This window comes from Trifolium pratense, linkage group LG2 (assembly GCF_020283565.1).
Source record: "Trifolium pratense cultivar HEN17-A07 linkage group LG2, ARS_RC_1.1, whole genome shotgun sequence".
Taxonomy (NCBI): Eukaryota; Viridiplantae; Streptophyta; class Magnoliopsida; order Fabales; family Fabaceae; genus Trifolium; species Trifolium pratense.
The window spans coordinates 16,550,897-16,577,752 of NC_060060.1; the positions used below are offsets into that span (position 1 = coordinate 16,550,897).

Genomic DNA, 26,856 nt, shown 5'->3' on the forward strand with positions numbered 1-26,856 from the left:
TTTATAAGGACAAAAAATATATTTAACTCTATTATTTATTATTAAAAAAAGAAAATTCGACCCTCCATGTGATTGATTTTTGGATCCGTCCATGTCTCCACCCCATTTTTAACATCACACAAATTCCTCCACCAAACAGAAGCTTTAGCCCCTCCCTTAATTCTACCCTCTTCCACAGACACATATCATGGATATTTGGGGAATTAATTATTTTAGTAACTAATTTTGAAAAGCGTTATTATAATTTAATTTGATTGAATACATATATATGTAAAAAATAATTTTACACTTTTTTGATGTATATAAATTAATCTCATTAAATCTCTATAGTATGTTTATAATTATAACATTCGTTTTTCACATCAAATCAATTGAGTCAAAATATACTTTTGACCCAGGTAAATGCAAATGTGTTACTTACTACTTTGAGGTCCAAGCAATGATCATCTAACGCATGATTTACATGAACCAAAGGGTGCACAATTATGTTCATTCATTTCTATTACCTTGTAACAGAATATTTCTGTTCAACAAGTAGACTCCCCATGAATTCTTTAATTTTAAAATTAAAGAGAATAAAACTTTAAAAGAAGAATATCTGATCATTACTAATTTACTCGAATTGAGATAATATAGACTATGTTTGGAAAGTCCAATAAGTTAGCTTATAGTTTATAAGCTAAAAATTTTGTTTGGTAATAGTTTTTAAAAAATAGCTTATAGCTTATTTGAGAGTGTGCTCGACACAACAATCGAATCCAAAGGCAACTTATCCTTAATGTGTCTTTGAGTAATTGAAGCATGGTCAACAAGTTTGCTTTGCATGGTTCTAAATCAAGGTCAAAATATTGAAGGTAATTAAATGTAACATACTAGTATATTGTAATGAATTAAGCAAGGTCAAAATATTAAAGGTAATTAAGGAAGGTAATTATGTTCATCCACTCGATATATTGTAGGACCTACGAAATTCTTATTCGTAAAAGAATATGCTGATGATTCTAATGAATTTGATTTTTCCTTTTCACTGTTAAAAAGTTTCGAAATAAGGGATACGGATGACCGTATATGGAAGCCTATAAATTCTTGGCGAGGAAGAGCGTTGTCAAAGGCCAGTAAAGAGGTAATGATCAAATCGGTACTTCAGGCTATTTCTTCATATGTCATGAGTATGTATATACTTCCTTCTTCCTTTATTGGAGATATTGAAAAAAATGTTAAATGCATTTTGGTGTGGTGGAGGTAGTAATAACGGGAGAGGCATACACTGACTGGCATGGGAGAGACTTACATGTCCCAAGGCTAGGGGGGCTTAGGTTTTTGTAATTTTGAAACTTTTAACATGGCTATGATGGCGAAACAAGCGTGAAACATTGTTCAAAATCCGGATTCAATGGTTGCCAAAGTAATTAAAGCAAGGTATTTTCCACGATCTTCTTTATTTGAAGCCTCTTTGGGTTATAACCCAAGTTTTGCTTGGCATAGTATTTGGAAAGCTCGTCAAATTTTGTTGCTTGGTTGTAGGTGGAGTATAGGTGGTGGGGATAAAATCAATATTGTGAAGGACCCGTGGTTGCGGGGTATTGATGAACGTTGAGTTCCTTCTCCACAAGAGGAAGGTGTGTACCAATTGTTTGTCAACGATTTGTTATTGGATAATTATAAGGCTTGGGATATTGCTAAAATCTGAACCCTATTTCCAGGTCCAACGACAAACTTAATTATTAACACACCACTCATCACGTCAGTTCATGAAAACAAACTTGTCTGAATGAAGAAAGAAAGACTGCTACTCCGTTAAATCCGGGTACAAGTTAGCTATGCGTTATATTTTGCGGGATCATAAATTCCATTTGGAGGGTAATTGGAATGATATTTGGAATGCGCAAGCGCCCCACAAAGCTCGACATTTACTATGGCGCTTATGTCGAGGTTACCTTCCGACGCGAGTTCGATTATTTCAACGACGTGTGAATTGTGATGTACACTGCCCTATTTGCGAGAATACGACTGAAGATGACCTCCACGTCTTTTTCAACTGCATTGCAACTCGAGAATGTTGACAGGCTGCTGGCCTGCTATATGTCTTGGATAATAATGTGTATCAACAGGGTCTGGCCGCAGATAGAGTGTTTGCAATGTGCCAACATGAAGACCGAGCCACTATGGGTAGAGTTACGATGCTTTTTTGGAGCATTTGGCAGCACCGAAATGGTGTAGTTTGGAATGACAGTCTCAGCTTACCTAACCAAGTCGTGCGAATCGCATACGAAGCGTGGAATGATTGGTTTGTGGTTCACCATTTGAAGCATGATGAGAACTATATTTTTGCGGTTCACCATTGGTTGGGTGAAATGTAATGTTGATGCTGCTTTTTTTTTTAAACCAATGTAGTAACGATGGGTGCCTGTTTTCGGGATCATGATGGTAACTTTGTGGCTGGCTTCACGCAAAGACAACAGGTCACTCTGTCAACGGTTGAAGGAGAGGCTTGGGCGCTCCTGCAGGCCATGTGGGAAGCCAATCTTAGAGGTTTGAATATGGTTCAATTTGAAAGCGACTCACAGGTGTTGACTGAAGCTATTCGTACTCTCGGAATTTTGTTTAATTGTTGCTGACATTATCAAAATTATGGTATCGTGCATAAACTTTGAAGTGACGTTTGTTAGGAGACAAACGAATATAGTTGCTCATACTCTTTCTCGGGCGGCTATTTCTTGGGGTAGTTTCCGTAGATTTGAGATTATTCTCTTATGTATTGAACGTTTACTAGTTAATGAAATGTTTGATTAAAAAAAAATCTATAGCAAACAACACCCATGTAATGTTGGCACGAATGGCTGGAAACTAATTAATCGGAGGCGTGTAATCACTGAACTAAGAAATTATCCGCAAATATTGCGCAACTCCCCCAAAATACAACCATCATCTCTTCTCCTTAAAATGGCTTAGATTAAAATGTTCCACAAAACTTTAATGTGTGCCTCATCTCTTCTCCTTCCACATAGCGTGCAACGAAAATCCTTTCACGACCAGATCTGTGGCCGTTGAACCACCTCCACCCCGGTCGCCACCGCTGACCATATGGTGTTCCACATCTCTTTTGTTGTGTCGGTCTGCGAGATCTATTCCTTTGTCTTTTTTTTTAGGTAAAACGTTGGCTTTAAAATCAAAAGGAGAATTTGAGATAATAGAATTTTTGTATAGTGCTGATCCCTTAACTGTCAAATTCAACATTTTTTTTGTTTAAGATAAGTTTACAATTTACAACAATATATGAAATCTAAAACCCCAGAACAATGAATGAAAAACAAAAGAAAAATATCAACTTTGCCCCACAAAAAAAAAAAAGAAGATGATGTTTGAAATCAATTCATGTTACAAAAAATTGTCATGTGGATGAACATGAAGCGTGAGTGGCTTCTCCAGGAGAGAGAGTTGATCGACGGAGGAGTGAGTTGGAACAGAGAGTTGATCGCCAGAGGACGACAGAAATTGGCCGGAACATAGTGATTCACAGTCGGAGGAGGTTGGCCGGAACAGAGATAGAACGTGAACAAAATTTATGGTAAAAGGAGGTTGGCCGGATTTGTCGGTGGATGGCAGAGAGGAGATGAATAACGCGAGAGGTTGAGAAAAGCAAAAGTGTGGCACATGAGAACGAGGAAGAAGAAGATAGAAAGATGGTTTTTTTTTTTTTTTTTTTGAAAACTTGGTATCCGGCCTTATGACCGACTAATCCAAGGGGACCAATCCCACCGTCCACTTGCGGGGGCCCCATTTAAAGCCAGAGTTTTTTTTGCTCTGTATGGACTTAGCCCACCGAAATTGGCACCAGTGGGAATCGAACCTGAGACCTTGAGAGGAGCATACTCCAAGGGCCCAAGCCAACACCACTCGACCAACCCCAAGTGGGTTAGATAGAAAGATGGTTAATGTGTAATTAGATACAAAAGTCACTTTTTAATCTCAACCTTTCATTTAAATCTTAATGATTCATATTTATTCTCATATTCTCATATATCTTTATCATTCTCATAATATACGTCATATATATATATATATATATATATATATATATATATATATATATATATATATATATATATATATATATATATATATATAACTCTTGTTTCTACTTAATTTCACTCTCTTAACAAAACGATTTCACCTTTATATGCCATAATGTTTCATAATGTTAATCGCTAAGGGTCTGTTTGGTTCAAAACAAGAGAGGGGAGAGGAGGAATTTTAATTGACGGGAGGGATGAGGAGGGGAGGAATTTTAATTATTTATGTGTTTGATTCAAAATAGAGGAGGGGAGGAATTTCAACTACATATATGTTTGGTTCGGAGGGGGAGGGGACGGATTCTAGATGCAATTTACTTTTTAATCTTTATAATCTTAACACATTAACATGAACAATAGAATAAAATATGAAAACTCGATTGGAAAAAAAAAACCGTGAAAATTCAATAACCAAAAACTCCATAAATAATAAAATACAAAAATTTTAACAAAATATTAGACCACTTCTAATACACCACAACAAGAAATAATTATAAAACAGTATAAAAAAAATCGTTAGAAAATTACTATAAAAAAATAATAAAAAACATTGTTCTTTACCAACATTAAGAATGGATAAGTATATCTGTAACAATGCTTCAAAACAAAGTATTCGTAAGGTATAAAAAACAACTTTCTCCTATATGAAAGGAAATCCTAAGGTTGAAAAAAGATATATATATCCTTTTATTAGTGAGCTGTTACATAGAAATGTAAATAGTGATTAAATCATCAGCATTAGAAATAATAGGAACCAAATAAATGAATGGAGAGACTAAGTCAAAATAGTTTTCTCTCAAATTATGCACATTTTCTTTGCAGCACTAAAGATATTTATCAAACTAAAATCAATTAAGAATAAGTAGAAAATAATTATTTTTTTTTTTGACAAACAGTAGAAAATAATTATTAAACACATTATAATTTAAACTTTTGAAATATCCAAAATATCCAACATGTAACACTATAAAATTCATTTTTATAAAAAGTGAAAACAAAGGGCACTAAATCATCCTTATTAGGGGATGACTATAACATATAAGGTATATTTCTTGGTTACTATTTTTCAGAATTATATAGCGGCATTTTCGGTCAACAAAAGATAATGAATTTAATTTTTTATTTATTGTGTTTGGTTATAATGACTGCAAAATCTATTTATTGCAGATTTATTTTCCATGTGTTTTGAATGACATGACATTGGAACAAAATGTTTTGGGCTTAACCAATCGTTAGTTGGTTCAGTGGTGATTGGTGCTGAACTTGGTAGGGAGGACCGCAGTTCGATCCCTCACAACTGCGATCGGGAGGGGGCTGGAACCACTTGATGCCAAAACTGACCCCCGAACCAGATTCAACTGGTGGTGAAAAGCCGAAAAAAAAAATGTTTTGGGCTTAAAGGAAGTATTATTAAGGTATTCATGTTGAGTTCATATCAAGCACTAAAGAATGAAGTAGCAGGGAATTTTGGCCACAAATTTTTGACAAGCAAATCATGAGATAAATCTATTTGTTGTTTTTGACATCCTAATTCCCAATCCTCTTCCTTTGAATTTGTTTGACAATGAGTTAAAAGTTGCATCAGAATGGTTTCTAATAATTCTCCGAGTTCTTCCTAATTATAAAATCCTGTTTGATAAAAATGTACTATTTATTTACATTGTTTTGATAGTATTTTTTTAATACTATATAAATGTAAATATTAGCATATAAGATCTTGTTCAATTTGTTTTGATGAATATTTTTAAAATATTAAATTTTAATAATTTTTAGTAATAGACAACTAAAAATATTAGTGATCAAAATTATGTAGTGATCATCTTATAATTAAGGACGCACGTAGTATAAACTTTAAACCATGTGCAGTGATAGCATCTCTCCTGATGCTTGGATTAGCCCACCAATTAGTTCCTTTATTCAAATTTAAGTCATGGTTAGTGAATGAATTATATACAATATGATACTAATTGTTAAAACCCCCCTCACTAGTTACATATTTTTTATTGGCTTAAATGCAGTTTTACCCCCCCTATTTTGGAAAATGCGGAATTTTACCCCCCTATTTTAAAATGCGGAATTTTACCCCCCCTATTTTATAATTTGTTGGATTTTGCCCCCCACTAAAATTTTGCACAAAATCTGCTTCTGAGCCTCAAGTTCAAAGCTTCGCACAGAACTCAATTTAGATCAATAATTCACCAAACTGGTACCGAAACGACCGCAATCGAGTTAGTTTTCCACAGAATCAAACTCCACTAAATTTGGAGTTACAGAGAGAGATTAATTACCGTTTTAGTGAAGGTCTGTTCAAATTAATTATCGTATGAAACTACTACTAGTATTTTTGTCATTCCTCTCAACCTGTAGCTCATTTTTTAATACTATTTACATGTATGGAAATCTAACGAAATTACCCTTGTTGGCATTTCAATTTCGTTGATTTTGGAGTTACGATGGGTTCGGTAGACGATGTTGAATTTTAAGATCACAAGTAGATTTCTGCAGAATTAGTAATTGGACACACCTTCACTAAAATGGTAATTAATCTCTCTCTGTAACTCCAAATTTAGTGGGGTTTGATTATGTGGAAAGATAACTCGATTACGGTCATTTCGGTATCCTTTTGGTGAATTATTGATCAAAATTGAGTTGTGTGCGAAGCTTTAAAGTTGTGACTCGAAAACAGAATTTTAGGGGGGGTAAAATCCAAAAAATTATAAAACAGGGGGGGTAAAAGTCCGCATTTTAAAACAGGGGGGGTAAAATTCTGATTTAATCAAAACAGGGGGGGCAAAACTGCATTTAAGTCTTTTTTATTTTAACAAACTCACTTAGTTACATATATAGTTATATACTATCTCTTTTCTATTTTTTTTTTTTTTATCAAAAAGATCTATATTTTTTTTTTGGTACATCAAAATAATCTATATTCTATTACATATTTATTTAAACTTTTTATATCTAATTATAAACATAATAGTGGGCTAGTTTGAGATGCACTTTGCGCAGGAAATTTAATATCCATGTTAACGTTACTACCTTGTGCCTAGAGTAGCATAGTAGATTTTGATCTTGTAATAGTGGGCTAGTTTGATATAAACTCACCTGAATCCTTTGGATCGGTTGTACTTATTGTTTTTTTGGAAATAAGATAGTAATGCTTTGTTTAAAAAAAAAACAAAATTATAAACATAATACCCATTGCATAGTCTCAAATTTTACATATATATGAGCATGCAAAAGAAAGAGGATGACATCTAGTAAAACCAAGGTTGTCATAACCGGATCGGTCATTGAACCGGCGAGCTTATCGGTTCAAGGTTCAATTGATCAGACCGGGGTCGAACCGTTTTTAATTAAACATATATTTTAATTAATATATAAATAAAAATATATGAATAATTGCTCAATATTTCATAATTTTACACATTAAAAAGATAAAATATCACAAGTCAAAATAAAATAAAATTTATAATTAAAACCAAATGAAAAACAGATGAAAAACAAAAACCTTTCATATTCCTACGACGTCGTTGTTTTGTTTCAGATTTTTTTTTTAAAAAGTTAAAACGACGTTGTTTTGCCCTGTTTTTTTTTTAAAATAAAATAAAATAAAATATGCAGAACCGCTCCGGCCGGTTCGCCGGTTCGACCCCGGTTCACGCATTTTTTGACGGTCGGTTTCCTATCCGTTTTTTGCTCAAAACCGAACCGTTTTCATGACCAGTTCACAGTCCGACCGGTTCGACTGGCCGATCCGGTCCGGTTTTGATAACCTTGAGTAAAACTATACTTATATAGAGGATAAAAAAATTTTGGTGTCGGCTTTTCATAATATTAATAATACTCTTAATTTTTTTTAGTAGATACAAAAATATTTTATTAATAAACTTACCATAACACAATAAAAATGTTGATATGTTAAGGATATAACTTATAAGCAGTGGCGGCTTGCACACATGTGCGAGGTGTGTGACGGCATCGGGCCTCAAAATTTTGAGGGCCTCAACTCAAAATTTTGAGGTTCTATAATATTACTTATATATTATTTATTCCTATAAAATATCAGATGTATATTAATAGATTAATTTTTAGGCCATAAACTAATAGTTATATATTGTTAATGTTCATATAATATCATATGAGTATCAATAGATTAGTTATCTATACTCGTAAATATAGATTTATTCCATTTTAATCTTTGCATAAAATTTAACCTTAGATTAGGAGATTCCTTTTTGACGTTATATACAAAGATAATTATTTTGTATTTCTTATCCCATTTGATTTAATGCAATTGGTTTAATATTTATAATCTATATGTTTACAAACCTAAAAATGATTTTTTTATATTATACGCAATTTAAATCGACAGTTTTTTTTTTAAAAAAAATTAAAATTTTTATATTAAGGAACCATTTTATATTTTGCACAGAGCCTCCTAAAACCCGAAGCGCCCCTGCTTATAAGGTATGATTTTTGTTAGAAGTCACGTACGTAGCTAGGGGTGTACGTGGGCCGAATTGTGTTGGATTTGGCCAAAACCAAAACCCGAACCACATAGGGTACTCCGATTTGGGTCTAGTAAAATAACCATCCGTTACAATGTTGGGCCGGGTTGGGTAAATCCACTAAATTCCGGGTTGGTTTGGGTTGGGTAGTGGGTTACCCAAATTATTTTTCTATTTTTTATATTAAATATCTAAATGTCGAATCATTATATTTTTTCATAAAAATAACTCAACCATTCTATTTTCTTAAAAAATAGTGTAACTTTTTTTCACTATAAAAAATAATCACTCATTTTTTGTGTAAATCCACTAATTTACGGATTGGATAGTGTGTTATCCAAATAGTTTTTTTTTTTAACTTTTTTTAATATCTAATGACTAAACGATGAATAATGCGATTAATTATCATATTTGTTTATAAAAAAAATTCAATCTTTTTATTTTCATAAAAAATAGTATAACTTATTTTCAATATAAAAATATTTAATAATCAAATGACAAAATCTTTAGTATTTTTATAAAAATTATTTCAAAATACATAACACTAGTGGGTCAGTGGGTTTTTTGGGTTGGGTCCGGTTTTACCCGAAACCCGATTTTCTTTATGGGTTTTCCATTTTTGAAATCCATATCCACCCACTAGCCCGACCCGACCCACTTTTTTAGGTTGGATTGGGTGGGTTTGACCGGGTCAACCGGGTCAACCGGATTTGCCCAATCCATGTACACCCCTATACGTAGCTACTTCCCGTCTTATATATTTTTGTTAGAAGTTGACCATCTATTTTACCAAAAAAGAATAAGATAATTGTAATTTTTTTTGACACACAAGATAGTTGTAAAAATAGGAAGATACTTTTACTTTTTTTTTTTTGGTATTCAAAGATAAGTGATTAATGAATTTTATTAAATGATAAATCGGTTGGAAGAATTTAAGATTAATTTTTGGATAGCGAAATTACATTTTAGCTAAATTTTACTTATTTTATGATTAAATTCTCAATTATCAGGAAAGCATTCACCTAAAAATTGGAGTGTTAAAAACCAAAATAAAATGCTACTATATTTTGAAGGGTGTGGTTATGGTGCATAAGCCTAAACTTATGCACCATGCATAAACTTGCTTCCTACATCCATCATATTTGCTTCCTACACCAAAAGTCAACTAAATGTCAGCCCAAACCCAAAATTAGGCAATTCATTACTCGCGCGCCCCCATATACTATCTCATTACTTGCGCGCCCCCCTTTTGCTTAGCGCACCCCCAGTTTTTTTTTCCTTTTTCTCCTAGATTTCTTGTGAGCCCCTTAATTTTTTTTTCCTCCCCTAGATTTCTAGCGCGCCCCCAATTTTTTTCCCTCCTCCAAACTTCTAGCGCACCCCTCCCCCAAATTTCTAGCGCGCCCCCCGTTTCCAATTAAATAATAATTTTTGTTCCTTTGAAGTATATCTTATAAAAATCCATTTTTAATTAATTTTCGTCATACACCCCCTCGAAGCCCAACATAATAACGAATGGTTCATGTATATATAAAGCATACTTGTCAAACATACAATTTAATTTTAAGTTTTATCAATCATAATCACAATATAAATAAAATTTCATACATTAATTACATATATATATATATATATATATATATATATATATATATATATATATATATATATATATATATATATATATATATATATATATATATATCGATTTTTCTTTACAATAAAAAAATGATCGAATCCAATATCTCATGCATACTATCCAAATTTTTTTCAACTAAACTAACCCTAATTGCTTTATATGATTTTTTGCTTTATGTAGCATGGTTTTGTAAAATGGTTATGTGATGTTTTACTTAATAACAATGGTTTCAGTGTATAACATTTTGGCACTAATGCCCATATGAAATCATTTAACTAAAATAATGGTTTCAGTGTATAACGCTATGAAACTATTTAACTAGACTAATGGTTTCAGTGTATAACATCTTGAAACCAAATAACAAGACTAACGATTTCAGTGTATAACGCTATGAAACCATTTAACTAGAATAATGGTTTCAGTGTATAACAGTATAAAACCATTTAACTAGACAAATGGTTTCAGTGTATAACATCTTGAAACCAATTAAAAGGACTAATGATTTCAATGTATAACATCTTGGCACTAATGCTCATATAAAACCATTTAACTATAATAATGGTTTAAGTGTATAACAATATCAAACCATTTAACTAGACAAATGGTTTCAGTGTATAACATCTTGAAACCAATTGACAAGACTAATTGTTTCAGTGTATAACATCTTGACACTAATGCTCATATAAAACCATTTAACTATAATAATGGTTTCGGTGTATAACGCCATGAAACCATTTAACTAGACTAATGATTTCAGTGTATAACGGTATGAAACCATTTTTGCTGTGGAATGGTTTCAAAGAGCTGTTCTCCAAAAACATATTTAACCCTTAATAAAAATTGTGAAATAAATTTAAATTTTTAAGACGATATAAAACCGAAGAGAGTGAGGTATCCCCAACCGTTCCAAATAATTCAAAATACCCTAAATAAAATTTTGTGAAAATTTTATTAATATCTTATATTTATAAAAGCATATTTACCTCATTTAATTAACTAAAAATAGTTCCAGGTCTCAGAAAAATACCAAACTGGTCCCAAAATTCTCAGAAAATTATTTACTATTTTTATGTAAAAATAATAAAAAATTTTGGAGTCTCCTTGGCACCGCACGCGCCCCCACGCGCCGCCAGTGAGAGTGGGCGTGGACGGGCGTCACTGTTCATCATCTTCCTCTCCCATTTTCTGCAGAAACGGTTCACGACGACCCGGTTCGTCGACCCGGTTCGTTCTCCCTCAATAATCAACGAAACTCGACGTTCTTTATACCGTTTTGATCTTCGTTCGATTTTATGAATGTTTCCGGTATTAGTTTTCGAAATCGGTGATCGAATCGCATGTAAAATGTGGCCGAAATTGAGCAAGCAAAAATAGAAAGTTCTTCAGTTATGATTATTACATGTGTAAAATTATCGGATGGCTGTGAATGACTTATGCACCATACATAAGAAAAGGCTTATGCATATTAACTTTTGCCCCTTGCATAATTTGTAATGCCAAGTATCGCGGAAACTGCGTGCTTAGGGCAATGGGATCGATGCCTGAAGGGCGTAAATGTGTAACATGTATCGGCACCCGTTTAGACGAATCAGGGCGTTTGAAATTGGGTAAATATTCGAGGATGTTGTCCCGACTGTTGAGTCCTCTAGAAGTTAAGCAAAGAAAGAATGTTCAGCTAATTAGCTTCAGCCATAACAGTTGAGTGTCAATTGATTCCCCCTGAACTCCTGAAGCTTGACGAGATGGCAGAATTACTTGGATGCACTTTACCTCCATGTAAGCTGAAGCCTGGTAGATATTAGTACGACAAAGAATCCGGTCTATGGGGAAAGGTGATGATTTGTGCTTATTACTGAGAATATTTCTGCTTCAATTTTCCCTTTGTATGGAATATTAGTTTTTCCACAGGCGTAGAATGGAGTATTTCAATTTGAAAATCTTTTTTTTCTTTCAAATCATAAGGTTGACTTATAAAATTACTATATTTTGATTTCCATTCAAAGAGCAGGCTTTGACTTCTATTGTTAAATTTTATAGGAAGGGGAAAAACCTGACAGAATCATTGGTTCAAACTCGAATTTCTCCGGCAAACTTAGCACGGATGCTAGCAATGGAAACACCAAGGTCTACATGAATGGTTGAGAGATTACAAAACTCGAATTGAGGGTACTCAGGGTAAGCTTTACAAAATTATTGCCACCATTCTAATCTTTGGATGATTCTTATCATTATCGTGGCTGTTTTGCATTATTGAATTCAATGAAATAACTGTCTCCTTTGAATTTTCAGTTGGCAAACGTGCAGTGTCCACGTGATACTCACTTTTGGGTTTACGACGATGGTTGTTACGAGGAGGAAGGTCAAAAGAATATAAGAGGAAACATTTGGGAGAAGGTATATTCACTTAAATAATTGTAGGTGGTAACATATTTAAGTCGTATTAAGGAGATAAAATAATACCGAAAGAGATGTTTACCTTTTCTTGACAGGCATCAACAAGATTTGTTTGTGCCTTGTTCTCTCTACCTTTTCCTCATGGACAGCCTCATGATTCAAGAGACGTGACTAGTAATTATACCACAATTCCTAAATATCTGGAACAGAAAAGAAACTCAGAAGCTTCTTGTTCTTGGAATTCAAGGATCTGGAACTAGCACTTTGTTTAAGCAGGTGTGTCTTTTATTTCTAATGTTTATTCCTATGTTTCACGAATATGAATACAATACGAAGCTACGTACGAGTTCTTCCATACCAATTTTAACACACACACACACAACAACATATAGAAGAAAATGAAATTTTGTAAAATGAGACTAATATGCATATGTAGATGTAGGTTTGACAGTAAAAAGAACTTGAATTGTCTAAGTAGTAGGCCAATATTGGTACTTAATTGATTAAAATTAGTCACTTCAATTTATAATGTGTACAAAATGAATCACTTGATTATAGGGATTGATATAAATACTTTAGTTGGTTCAAATTGAGAGTATGAAAGAACATTTTCCAGTCCCGGTGTTTAATATTGATTTTCATATAACATGATAGAGGAGCCTAGATATTTTTCTAAATAGATTTTCATATAACATTCTTCATGCTTGGTTCGTTAGATTGTTAGGAATCAGGTTAAAGTATTAGAAATTTTAATCTTCATTGGTTGAACCTAGATATTTTTATTATTGATTTTGCTATATTTTCTATAGTCCTTTAAAAGGACTCCTTTTTATTAGTGGAATTAAAGAGGATCTGTGTGAACCTTTCCATATCCCTTATTTTGGAACTTTTTAACAGTGAAAAGGAAAAATCAACTTCATTAGACTCATCAGCTATTAGTACTAGTAGGTGCTACAATATATTGAGTGGATGAACATAATTACATTCCTTAATAAACTAATAAGTGACTCTTTTCATTAAGAAAGAGTGCACATCTATCAGTGTTCTGTGGCGGCGGTACTTTTCACCACGATAACTCTGTTTAGCCCTGCAATAAAATCTGGCTCTTGGTAGGTAGCGAAGCGTTTACAGAAAATATTAGTTACGTTTTATTGCATACGACACATACGTACATGGTTTCTATTTTATTTAAGAAATAACTAATCTGCTGCAAATTATTGGCATTCTGAATATAACTTTGGTCTGTGTTAATGTTAATGTTAATCCTATGGCTAACATTTATAGTCATCATCCTGCAATGACATCAGAAAGCAATGGTGAAGCTAGCAATACTAGTGAATGCGTCTATTCTCTCAACCCAAGGCTAAAACATTTTTCCGACTGGCTCTTGGACATTATAGCCACTAGACCTTTAGTTAAAGAAGTGTGGAAAGATCCGCCAATACATGAAACCTTAAAAAGAAAAGACGAGCTTCACTTCATTCCAGGTGTTGCAGAGTACTTCTTAAGCCGGGTAATTGCCTATCTAATCATCCTTGAAATCAGGGTCTTCTTAAACCTACGGTGTTTTTAAAATGACTTAATTAGTCTTTTGGTCCCTTAAAGATATTTTAGGTTTCACAATGGTCCCTTAAAGAAAAAAAGGTTCGGATTGGTCTCTTAAAGACACATTTGTTTCTCAATTGGTCCTTTCCGTCAATTTTTTACAAAAAAACGTTAGTTTAGTTGACTGAATTGTGGATGTCATTAAGTGTAAGTGGTTCACCAAAAACCTTATTAATTTTTAAAATTTTAACCATTTGAATTTTTTGTTATATTTGGAGTTAAAATTTAACGAAAATGAACAATATGGCAAACATATATGTCTTTAAGGGACCAATCCGTGCCTTTTTTTCTTTAAGGGACCAATCCAGGCCTTTTTTTCTTTAAGGGACCATTGTGAAACCTAAAATGTCTTTAAGGGACTAATTGACTAATTAAGCCTTTTAAAATTTATTCTTTAGCTATTATTCATTCTGAATATTACAATTTACCGATGCTATAATTAGGCTTATTTGAATTGTTTTATTTGAGCTTATCTACTGTCATAAGCATTTGTGAGACTGTTTGAGAAAGCTTATGGAAACTACTTATGATAAGTCATAAGCTCCTTTTAACTTATTTCCACAAGTTCTCTAGGATAGCTTATGAAAATAGCTTATATGAAAACAATTTAACTTTATTTTACCTTTTGGTACAAAAAATAGCATATACATAAGCACTTTGTATGCTAAGCACTTAATTAAGCTGTTTATCTAAATATGGCCTAAGTTTATGGCTATCATAGTTGGAATGGTTATTGTTTTGGTGGCACAATTTTCCTTTTCTACATTGACAAGATTAGTGGTATTGACATGTAATCTTTTTTTGAAGAAAATGTAATCTTGTATAGCTAGATAATGTGCTCTTGTTTATTGCAGGCTGTTGACATATGTAGCAATGAGTATGAACCTTCTGAAAGGGATATACTATATGCAGAAGGAGTTACTCGAGGAAATGGTTTGGCTTTCATGGAGTTCTTGAAGTAACAAGGTTTGTCACAAGGAAGGGGGGTTTGAATTGTGACCCTTTAAAATTTTCTACTGCAAAATAAAGTTAGACAATAACAGCCTACAAAAGCTTGATGGTTAGATCAACTGGAGAACGTTCTCCTTAAAATGTAAGTGCAAATAATCAAGTGATTAGTGTGTATAGTGTTTGCACAAAATAAAAGAGTAAGGGAGAAGAGAATCACACAAAGAATTTATCCTGGTTCACCCCTTAATAGTATGGGCTACTCCAGTCCCCACTTGCGTGAGATTATCCACTATAATCTAGACCAAGATTACAGAAACTTCCCTTTGATCTAAGCCCAGATCAAAGAACCCTTTATGACCTAAATCCAGATCACAAAGTATCCAGCTATATTCAGCTGATCTACCTTTACAAGGTAACCTCAATCAATTATACCCAATTGACTTGAGAGAATCCTAAAGATTTAACAATGATTCTTTTGGATCTAAGCTTATACACCTAACCGGATGTGAAGCTTACAAATTGATACACTCAAAGTACTCTACAAATATATGATCCTAGATTTCTAAGGAGCTTTAGAGTATGAGTGAAAAGAAGAGCTTGATTGCTTGAGATGGAATGTATTTAGATTGCTTTGTGTGCTTCAAGTTCTTGCTCTTCCCATTAAACCAACGTGCTATTTATAGATGGAGATGCTCCCTTGTTGCTTGGACATCACACATATTCGTTGTGAGTGGAGAAATAGCCGTTGAGAGACAAACAAACCAGCCCATGTGATTCTGTCCTTCAGATGCTTCAGGAGATCGTTCTTCTCATGGTCTCTGACAGTCACTTGTACTTGTTGGTCAGAAATATTCTTTGGCCAACTGTAAATGGGTTGTCTCTGAGTGTATATCCGTTGCAAATGTATTTCCCATGTGTGGAAATAGAATTTGAATGCCTTTAGATAAGATTGCCACCTAAGTGCAAAAACCTGGGAGATCATTCTGCAGGACGTTGGAGACCATTCTCTGAAATGGTGTGGATAAGGTCCAACGAATTTGTGAGCTGTTGCAAGTTGTCAAACAGCTGTAAATGCTCAACAAATACATAGAGTAGAAACTATTCACTTGTCCTTCATAGTACACATGAATAGTGAATTTTATGGAAGAATGTAGCCACCCTTGTCATACTCTTGTACTATGGTTCAGATATGATTCTTTATGCAAGCTGTTAGTACTTGTTGTTGAGTTCTCATTGGTCTAGATTATCTTCTTTAATGATGTTCTTGGAGAACATAAAGCCTTGTTGCAAGATGTGAAGTTATTATACCTTAAAGAAGCTTATTCGAGTAAGCTCAAGAACCAAAATCAATTCCTTTCCTTAAATGACTTATTTGAACTGTTATGATCTTTAAATAAGTCCAACTTAAAAGTTCATTCTTGTCTTGCGCAAAGTTGACTTGAATAAGTGCTTATGCTTTTGAACATGTTAGTCTGGAGACCAATCTGAGATCAATCTCTGAGGCAGATTTGTCTAAAGCATGTTTGATTCTTTTCTTATGAGTGAAATAAGGTTAATTTTAATCCTTTGCATCTGTTCTTAAATTAAATCACTCAAGAGCACTTGTTAGATCACAAAATGATCAGAATCAAATTAAAATTTAATTAAGGGTTGTTATCTTTAAAACATCAAAATAGGATTTTGTCTCAACAATCTCCCCCTTTTTGATGATGACAAAACCTTAATTAATTTTTGATTGTGATTCTGATTAAACCAAATTCAGTAATAATACTTGTGATTTAATCATATAAAGCTCCCCCTCAATTTTAGCATTCTTTATCATTTTATAAAATATGCAAATGCAAATTGAGTAAAAATGTGTAAACACATACATTTGAATCAAACATAACATTCATTAATCAAACTCATACATAAGCATATGACAGTTTATCAGTACATGATTAATGATCAAAAGTGATTCAAAAACATAACATAATCAAAGTTTTTAGAATTCAAACAACATATAATCAGAAGTTGATTCCAAAGCAACTTCCAACCATATCTACAAATTCTAAAACTGATAAAAATAACATTAAGCAGACAAGTTTTAAAACAGACCAAGCATATCACAAAAGCGTTTTAAAATATCACAATCTCCCCCTAAATACTACAGAATTCATTCTCCCCCTTTTGTCAACAGCAAAAAGAGGTAGGAGGCAGCACAAGAAGCGACTATGGATCAGCAGGTGGGGAGTCATCAGAGTTGGAGTCTTTTTCAAGTTCTGGAAAGTCAAGAACTTGTGGAGGAGGATTGGTTGGTGGTGGAGTAACACGCATAGCAGGGCAGAATTCCTCAATAAGCCAGGTCCTAAAGAGCTGGTGCTCCTGGACAACGTAGCTTAACAAGGTGTTGTTGATCTTGATAGCTTCAAACATCTTAACCATGTCCTTTCTGGTACTTGAAACATCTTTCTCCATTTTTGACTTTTTGGTGGGTCTGGTGTCAAAGGGATGGATATTGGCAGAGCTTTGGTACGCAGCAGAATCGTTTGTTGGATAACTAGTGCAAAACGAATTTAGGGAAGCAAAATTATGAGGAAAGGATGGCATAGATGGACCAGCATCAGTGTAGATAGGCTGATGCATGTGTGAGTAATCAGAAGGAGTTGTAAGAAAATTTTTCAGAAAATCTGTGGTGAGGTCATCAATGGTGAGAATATGGAAGTGTTGACAGGATATCAAATTCTAGAGACACAAAGGGATTAAACTGAGCAGAGGTGGTTTTCTCACTTACATTTTCTTGGGTTTTTTTTTACTAGGAGCTGAGACTGGGAGAACGATCTCTGGATGGTCTTCCTGTGTTGTCACAACTTCAGCCAGAAGGTCCAGATTGCTATCCTTTTCAAAATCTTCTCTTTTTCTTTTCTGGCCTTGATCACCAACAGTGTGATCCTCAATATCTCCTATGAATTTCATCCTTCCAACATTCTTTAGAGAGAATGTGGTTGAAGAATTCTTTCCATCTTCTCCTTCAAAACTGACTTTGAACTTATTGAACACTCTGGTTAGGAACATACCATAAGGGAGAGTGACTTTCCTAGACTCGTTTTCAATGGTGTATATCATGTGTTGAATCATGACATAAGGCAGATTGAGTTGGATTTTGTTGAACATGTGATACATTATCATCATGTCATTTTCTGTGACCTTATCCTTGCTTCCTTTCCTTGGAAAGATGGAGTGCAAACACATGTTGTGCAACATTTTGAACACATGTTTGAGTTTGGATGAGGGTGGATTTTTTGTGAGATTGGTTCCAGGTTCATAAATCTCAGTCATGACGGTATTCTTACTCACTCCTGCCATGGAGAACCAGCTTTCTCCATACAGTTTGTGACCTGTGGTTGGTATTTCTAACAGCTTTCCAAGCAGTTCTTCAGTTATCTTGATCTTAACTTTCTTAAGCTCAGAGACTATGGAGTTTCTGTCAGAGGGAATAACAACATTGAAGTAAAATGCTGATATAAGGTTTGGGTAATGTGTTTCTCTGATGTTGAACAATGTGGTTCAACCAAGAGGATTGGTGAATTGGGTAAGGTCATGGTCTGTGTTGACAAGGTCGTTAAAGTTGTATACTCTTCCTGGAAGAATTGGCTTTTGGTAGAGGAGTAGTAGTATTCTTTGGAGGAGAGGTTTGAGGTTCAACAATTGTTTGGGAGCATTGAGTTGGTTGAATGGTTGTTGTGACGGTTTTACAAGTAACTGAAATTTCTCCAATCATTACTTCAGAAACTTGAACATTTGTTGATGGTGATTGTTATGTATCAGTAGGTTGATTTGTTTGAGGAATTTTTGAAGGGTTGGATTGAATTTCTGTCTCATTTTTATGATCTGGAAGGGATTTAAAAGAGGTGGAAGAAGATGATTTAGTACCTGACTTATGATTGGAAGAAGCAGGTGGAGGTGAGCGTTTTGGTGATTGGGAGGAGGATGAAGAACTATCCTTCTTGTTCTTGTTTCCAGATTTCTTTAATCGAGCCATTTTTGGTGTGGATTGAGAGATGAACAGTGAGAGAGTAGAATCAAGGAGGGTTTGATGAATAGTGGAGAGAGAGAGAGATAATAATAATGACACTAAGGAGAGAGAGATTTGCGTGTGAGACATAAGAGAAGTACAAAGGTCTGAAAAAAATGTTAATTTAGAATTAAAAAATTAAGAGATTCTGATGTATTTTAAAAATAACTCATGTTCTACTTTTTGTTCAGGGAAAGAATGTTCTCCTGGCGTTCTCCAAAAGAAATTTCAACAAAGCTTAGCTAGGATTTTTTATAATGTTTAAATTTTCTTTGATAAAATTAAAACGATCTTCAACTAAAGGTTTTGTAAAAATATCAGCTAATTGAGATTCCGTATCAACAAATATTAATTCAACATCTTTTTTGCAAACATGGTCACGTATAAAACGATGCTTAATTTCAATATGTTTGGATCTAGAATGCTGAATGGGGTTCTTTGATAAATTAATAGCACTAGTATTATCACAAAGAATTTTAATATTTGTGTACCTTAGAGAGAAGTCTTCAAGTTGGTTTTTGATCCATATCACTTGAGAACAACAATTTGCAGCTGATACATATTCTGCTTCAGTTGTTGAGAGTGCTATGGTGTTTTGCTTTCTGCAGCACCAACTTACAAGAGCCTCACCAAGAAATTGACAAGCACCACTTGTGCTTTTTCTTTCAAGTTTGTCACCAGCATAGTCAGCATCACAATAGGCTTTTAGGTCAAAATGTGATCCCTTTTTGTACCATAGACCAACATCTGGTGTTCCCACCAAATATCTAAAAATCCTTTTGACTGCTGTAAGGTGAGATTCCCTTGGAGATGTTTGAAATCTTGCACAAAGACCAACTGAGAATACAATGTCTGGTCTACTTGCAGTTAAATATAGAAGTGATCCAATCATTCCTCTATATTCTTTTTCAGACACAGTTTTACCACTTTCATCTTTGTCTAAATTTGTTGATGGATGCATTGGAGTAGTCATGATCTTTGCTTCATTCATGTTGTACTTCTTGAGAAGATCTTTGATATATTTTTCTTGACTAATAAAGATTTCATCATCTTGTTGCTTGATTTGCAAGCCAAGAAAGAAACTGAGTTCTCCCATCATGCTCATTTCAAATTCACTTTGCATAAGGTTTGAAAAATCCTCGCACATTTTTTCGTTAGTAGCACCAAATATAATATCATCAACATATACTTGCACAATTAATAAATCATTTTCATTTGTTTTTCTAAAAAGTGTTGTATCAATTTTTCCTCTAGAAAAACCATTTTCAATTAAAAATGAGCTTAATCTATCATACCATGCTCTTGGGGCTTGTTTAAGTCCATATAAAGCTTTGGTAAGTTTAAAAACATGATTAGGTTTGTGTTCATCTTTAAAACCAGGAGGTTGATGGACATAAACCTCTTCATTTAAAAATCCATTTAAAAATGCACTTTTCACATCCATTTGAAAAAGTTTAAGACACTTATGAGATGCATATGCAAGTAATATTCTAATTGCTTCTAACCTTGCTACTGGTGCAAAAGTCTCATCATAATCTATACCTTCTTGTTGATTATAACCTTGAGCAACAAGTCTTGCTTTGTTGCGAATTACCTTACCATTTTCATCCATTTTATTTCTGAAGACCCATCTAGTTCCAATGATAGAATGATCTGCAGGAGCTGGTACTAGCTTCCATACTTCATTCTTTTCAAATTGTGAAAGTTCTTCTTTCATAGCAATTTTCCATGATTCATCAATGATAGCTTCTTCTATGGATTTTGGCTCAATTTGAGAGATCATAGCTAGATTGTTCTTATTAAGTTGAAATGATCTTCTGGTTCTTACACCTTCTGCAGTATCGCCTATTATTTGTTCTTGAGGATGATTGTTTACAATCTTCCACGTTTTAGGAGGTTCTTGAGGTGGTGATTCCTGTTCTGCAACCTGTTCTTTTGATGAGCTTTGCTCATCTTCATCATCTATTTCTCTTACACATGATATATCATCAAATTCATCAAATTTTACATGCATGCTTTCTTCCAAAGATTTTGATGTTAGATTATAAACTCTATATGCTTTAGATGTTAAAGAGTATCCTAAAAAGATTCCTTTATCAGACTTAGAGTCAAATTTTCCTAGATTGTCTTTAATATTTAAGATGTAACAATAACACCCAAAAATGTGAAAATAAGAAACATTTGGTTTTTTATCTTTCCAAAGTTCATAAGGGGTTTTGTTCAAAACTTTTCTAATAGACATTCTATTCAAGATATAGCAAGCAGTGTTGACAGCTTCAGCCCAAAAGTATTTTTCAACATTGGATTCGTCTATCATAGTTCTTGCCATTTCTTGTAAGGTTCTATTTTTTCTTTCAACAACTCCGTTTTGTTGAGGAGTTCTTGGACAAGAAAAGTTGTGAGAAATACCATTTTCATCAAAGAATGATTCAAAGTGGGAGTTTTCAAATTCTCCACCATGATCACTTCTTATGGAGATGATATTTGAACCTCTTTCATTTTGAACCTTTTTACAAAAGATTTTAAAAGATTCAAAAGATTCATCTTTATTTTTTAAAAACAAAACCCATGTGTATCTAGAATAGTCATCAACAATAACAAAACCATAGTTTTTACCACCTAGACTGGTAGTTTTGACAGGTCCAAACAAATCTATGTGAAGTAGCTCAAGAGGTTTTTTAGTTGAAATAAAGTCTTTTGGTTTAAAACTGCTTTTAGCTTGTTTTCCCTTTGTACAACTTTCACATAGTTTATCTTTGTCAAAACTTATCTTTGGTAATCCTCTTACTAGATCAAGTTGAGAAAGTTTTGCAATTGTCCTCATATTTACATGTCCTGCCCTTTTATGCCAAATCCATTTATCCTTTTCAAGAGATACAAAACATGATTCAACAGGCAGTTCATCTAGATATATGACATACACATTCTTTTTTCTTAATCCATTAAAAAGTGTTTTTCCAGAAGATATTTGTTTAATTTCACATGTATGAGTTTTAAAAATGACTTCAAGACCACTATCACACAATTGGCTAATACTTATTAAGTTATGTTCTAGACCTTCTACATAATGAACATTTTCTAATTTAGCAGAATTAATTTTACCTATTATACCTTTACCTTTGATGCTAGCTTTTTCATTATTTCCAAAGGTAACGGTTCCTCCTTCCTTTTCTTCAAAGGAAAGGAAGTTGTGTCTGTCTCCAGTCATGTGCCTTGAGCAGCCACTGTCCAAGTACCATGGCTTTTTCTTGACTGCTAGCATACATTCCTGCATTTGAGTTTAGTAAGACTTTTGGTACCCATATGGATTTGGGTCCTTGTTGGTTAGTGTTTTTAAAATGCATTCTCTTATGAGATGGTTTTGTGTATGCATTCCTTTGAGACCAGTTTTGGAGATTATCTGGAGAATGATCTCTCACAGAATTTTTTGATCTTTTCTTAAAACAAAAGTATCTTATATGTCCATGTTTATGACAGAAGGAACAAAACAGTTTTTTTACTTTTTGATCTTTTTTAGGTAAGAAAACTTTATCATAAATTGTTTGATGAGTTTTGAAGCCTATTCCATTTTTATCAATTACTCTTTGTTGAACACCTAGGATGTTTTCAAAGGTTTCAGTTGCTTTTACATATTTGGCTATGTCTTTTTCTAAAAGTGAAATATTCTGTTTTAGTCCTAAGTTTTCTTGTTGAACAATAATTTCTTCTTTACTTAACTTAGATACTTTATCTAGATCATTTTGAACTCTTTTTAAAGTGTCTTCTAAGGTTTTATTTTTAGTTTCATACTCATCTTTTTCTTTGATGACTTTAGTAAGTTTAAATTTATACTCATCTCTTTCTTTAATAATTTCAGTGAGTTCATTTTTAAGTTGATCATACTTTTGAGCAGTAATTTGTGAATCATACAAGAGATTATCAAATAGTTGTTCAGTTTTCATGCATGATGAACAAGGTTCAAGATTTACCTCATCAAAGTTGGTTCTGGTCATTAGGCAGACATTTGCTTCTTCTTCTTCTGGTAATTCTTCTAGATCGTCCCATGTAGCCATCATGGATTTGTTGTAGGGAGGTTTTCTTTGCTTCAGCTTTGGACATTCATTTTTGTAATGTCCAGTTTGATTGCATCCGTAACACTTTACTTGGCTTAAATCAGTTTCATTTCTTCTTGGTGGAAATGAATTTTTGATTTGATTTCTTCTCATCATCAGCCTTTGGATTCTTCTTGAGAGAAAAGCCATTTCTTCCTCATCATCTTGTTGAAGAGGATTCTCTTCATCACATGTTATTTCTCTTTTAAGGTTCTCTTTTACTTGTGATTCTAGAGCAATCATTTTGTTATTTGCTGGTTTCTTTTCTTGAAGTATTGCTTCATGAGCTTTTAAAGATCCAATGAAATCTTCAAGATCCATTTTCTTAAGATCTTTTGCTACAGTTATTGCAGTTACTATGTGTCTCCATTCTTCTGGTAGACATCTTAGTAGCTTTCTTATTCTCTCATGTGTGGTATATTTTTTACCAAGAGAGTTTAGCTCATTTATGATAACTGTAAACCTTCCATACATTTGATCTATAGTTTCACTGTTACTCATTTCAAACAGTTCAAACTTTCGTACTCCTATGTCAATTCTTGTTTCTTTTATGTGGCTGGTTCCTTCATGGTGTGTTTGAAGAGTAGTCCACATTTCTTTGGCCGTCTTGCATTCCATGATCCTGTCATATTCTTCCCTGCACAAAGCACTTTTAATAAATAATTGAGCTTTAGTGTTTAGTAGTACCCTGTCAGATTCCTGAGTTGTCCACTCAAGCTGTGGTTTTGGTGTGAATGAATCTTTGACCAGTGGAGTATAGTCTCCAACTTCTACAACAGTCCACATGTTGATGTCTTGTGATCTAAGAAATAGTTCCATCTTGTCTTTCCAGTAATAGTAGTCATTTCCTTCAAAAAGAGGTGGTCTAGTTGATGATCCTCCTTCTGAGATGAATTTTGCAGGTTTAGACATTACTTCCTTCCTGAATCTTTTCCTCAAGCACTTGTTAGATGCTTAGACTTTAGAGGCAGTGCTCTGATGCCAATTGAAGTAACAAGGTTTGTCACAAGGAAGGGGGGTTTGAATTGTGACCCTTTAAAATTTTCTACTGCAAAATAAAGTTAGACAATAACAGCCTACAAAAGCTTGATGGTTAGATCAACTGGAGAACGTTCTCCTTAAAATGTAAGTGCAAATAATCAAGTGATTAGTGTGTATAGTGTTTGCACAAAATAAAAGAGTAAGGGAGAAGAGAATCACACAAAGAATTTATCCTGGTTCACCCCTTAATAGTATGGGCTACTCCAGTCCCCACTTGCGTGAGATTATCCACTATAATCTAGACCAAGATTACAGAAACTTCCCTTTGATCTAAGCCCAGATCAAAGAACCCTTTATGACCTAAATCCAGATCACAAAGTATCCAGCTATATTCAGCTGATCTACCTTTACAAGGTAACCTCAATCAATTATACCCAATTGACTTGAGAGAATCCTAAAGATTTAACAATGATTCTTTTGGATCTAAGCTTATACACCTAACCGGATGTGAAGCTTACAAATTGATACACTCAAAGTACTCTACAAATATATGATCCTAGATTTCTAAGGAGCTTTAGACTATGAGTGAAAAGAAGAGCTTGATTGCTTGAGATGGAATGTATTTAGATTGCTTTGTGTGCTTCAAGTTCTTGCTCTTCCCATTAAACCAACGTGCTATTTATAGATGGAGATGCTCCCTTGTTGCTTGGACATCACACATATTCGTTGTGAGTGGAGAAATAGCCGTTGAGAGACAAACAAACCAGCCCATGTGATTCTGTCCTTCAGATGCTTCAGGAGATCGTTCTTCTCATGGTCTCTGACAGTCACTTGTACTTGTTGGTCAGAAATATTCTTTGGCCAACTGTAAATGGGTTGTCTCTGAGTGTATATCCGTTGCAAATGTATTTCCCATGTGTGGAAATAGAATTTGAATGCCTTTAGATAAGATTGCCACCTAAGTGCAAAAACCTGGGAGATCATTCTGCAGGACGTTGGAGACCATTCTCTGAAATGGTGTGGATAAGGTCCAACGAATTTGTGAGCTGTTGCAAGTTGTCAAACAGCTGTAAATGCTCAACAAATACATAGAGTAGAAACTATTCACTTGTCCTTCATAGTACACATGAATAGTGAATTTTATGGAAGAATGTAGCCACCCTTGTCATACTCTTGTACTATGGTTCAGATATGATTCTTTATGCAAGCTGTTAGTACTTGTTGTTGAGTTCTCATTGGTCTAGATTATCTTCTTTAATGATGTTCTTGGAGAACATAAAGCCCTGTTGCAAGATGTGAAGTTATTATACCTTAAAGAAGCTTATTCGAGTAAGCTCAAGAACCAAAATCAATTCCTTTCCTTAAATGACTTATTTGAACTGTTATGATCTTTAAATAAGTCCAACTTAAAAGTTCATTCTTGTCTTGCGCAAAGTTGACTTGAATAAGTGCTTATGCTTTTGAACATGTTAGTCTGGAGACCAATCTGAGATCAATCTCTGAGGCAGATTTGTCTAAAGCATGTTTGATTCTTTTCTTATGAGTGAAATAAGGTTAATTTTAATCCTTTGCATCTGTTCTTAAATTAAATCACTCAAGAGCACTTGTTAGATCACAAAATGATCAGAATCAAATTAAAATTTAATTAAGGGTTGTTATCTTTAAAACATCAAAATAGGATTTTGTCTCAACAGTTCTCACTCGATGAATGTTGCCCAAAGTTTGAAGCTTATACAGATAACCTGGATGCTCAGTTGCCACCTCAGACCAAGTAAGCATATTGAATCAGCAACATTTGATACCTAGCAACCACATTTTTCCCTGAACTGGTCTTTGTGCCTTTTAAAAAGTGATTGAGGCTAACTATTGTTTGCTTAATTAAGTGCATATGTATAAGTTTTTCTGTAACAAAAGATTAAATGAGTCAAACTATGTTCATATAAGTTGCAAGCTGTTTTCATAAGCTATCTTGGACAACTTATGTAAATAAACTAAATATCTTATGGATGCCATAAGTTGTTTTTATAAGATGAGAAATTATTTTGCCACCCTACCAATTTTCTCGCGTGCCCTACGAATTTATCAAATGCCCCCGTCCGCTACTTAGGTAGCGGATACCCCCCAAAATGTTGAAAAGGTGACCATCTCTTATAATAATTTCCCTTTCATAGATCATGGAAATGTATTTAGTGTAAGTATGACAGTCACTACACATCCTAAGATTTCTTGTTATTCTCAAAGGAGATCCTTCAGATGTATGTGTCAATCCCAAAGCAATTGCTAACTTCTGACTATGATATTTTAATCTCTCTTTCTTTTCTTCTTCCTCTACATCAAGCAAAACTTGTGATGTGTCTGGTATATACCCTTCAAACTTCAATTGCCATTCCATTTGGCTAAACACCTCCTTCAATCATCTCAACATAAAGCAACAAAGCTTCTTCTAATTTCATGTTAGTAACATTCCATCTAATCATAGTGTTCTAATTTCATGTTAGTAACATTCCCTCCTTTCCTTACCCTTTTACAATAGTTAAATTACTTGCTACCCAATTTA

The 26,856-nt window shown here is 33.8% G+C and overlaps 1 pseudogene; it reads left to right on the forward strand.

The window, feature by feature from the left end:
• Window positions 1–2,399: 2,399 nt before the first annotated feature.
• LOC123904278 lies at window positions 2,400–26,352 on the forward strand (annotated as a pseudogene).
• Window positions 26,353–26,856: the final 504 nt, after the last annotated feature.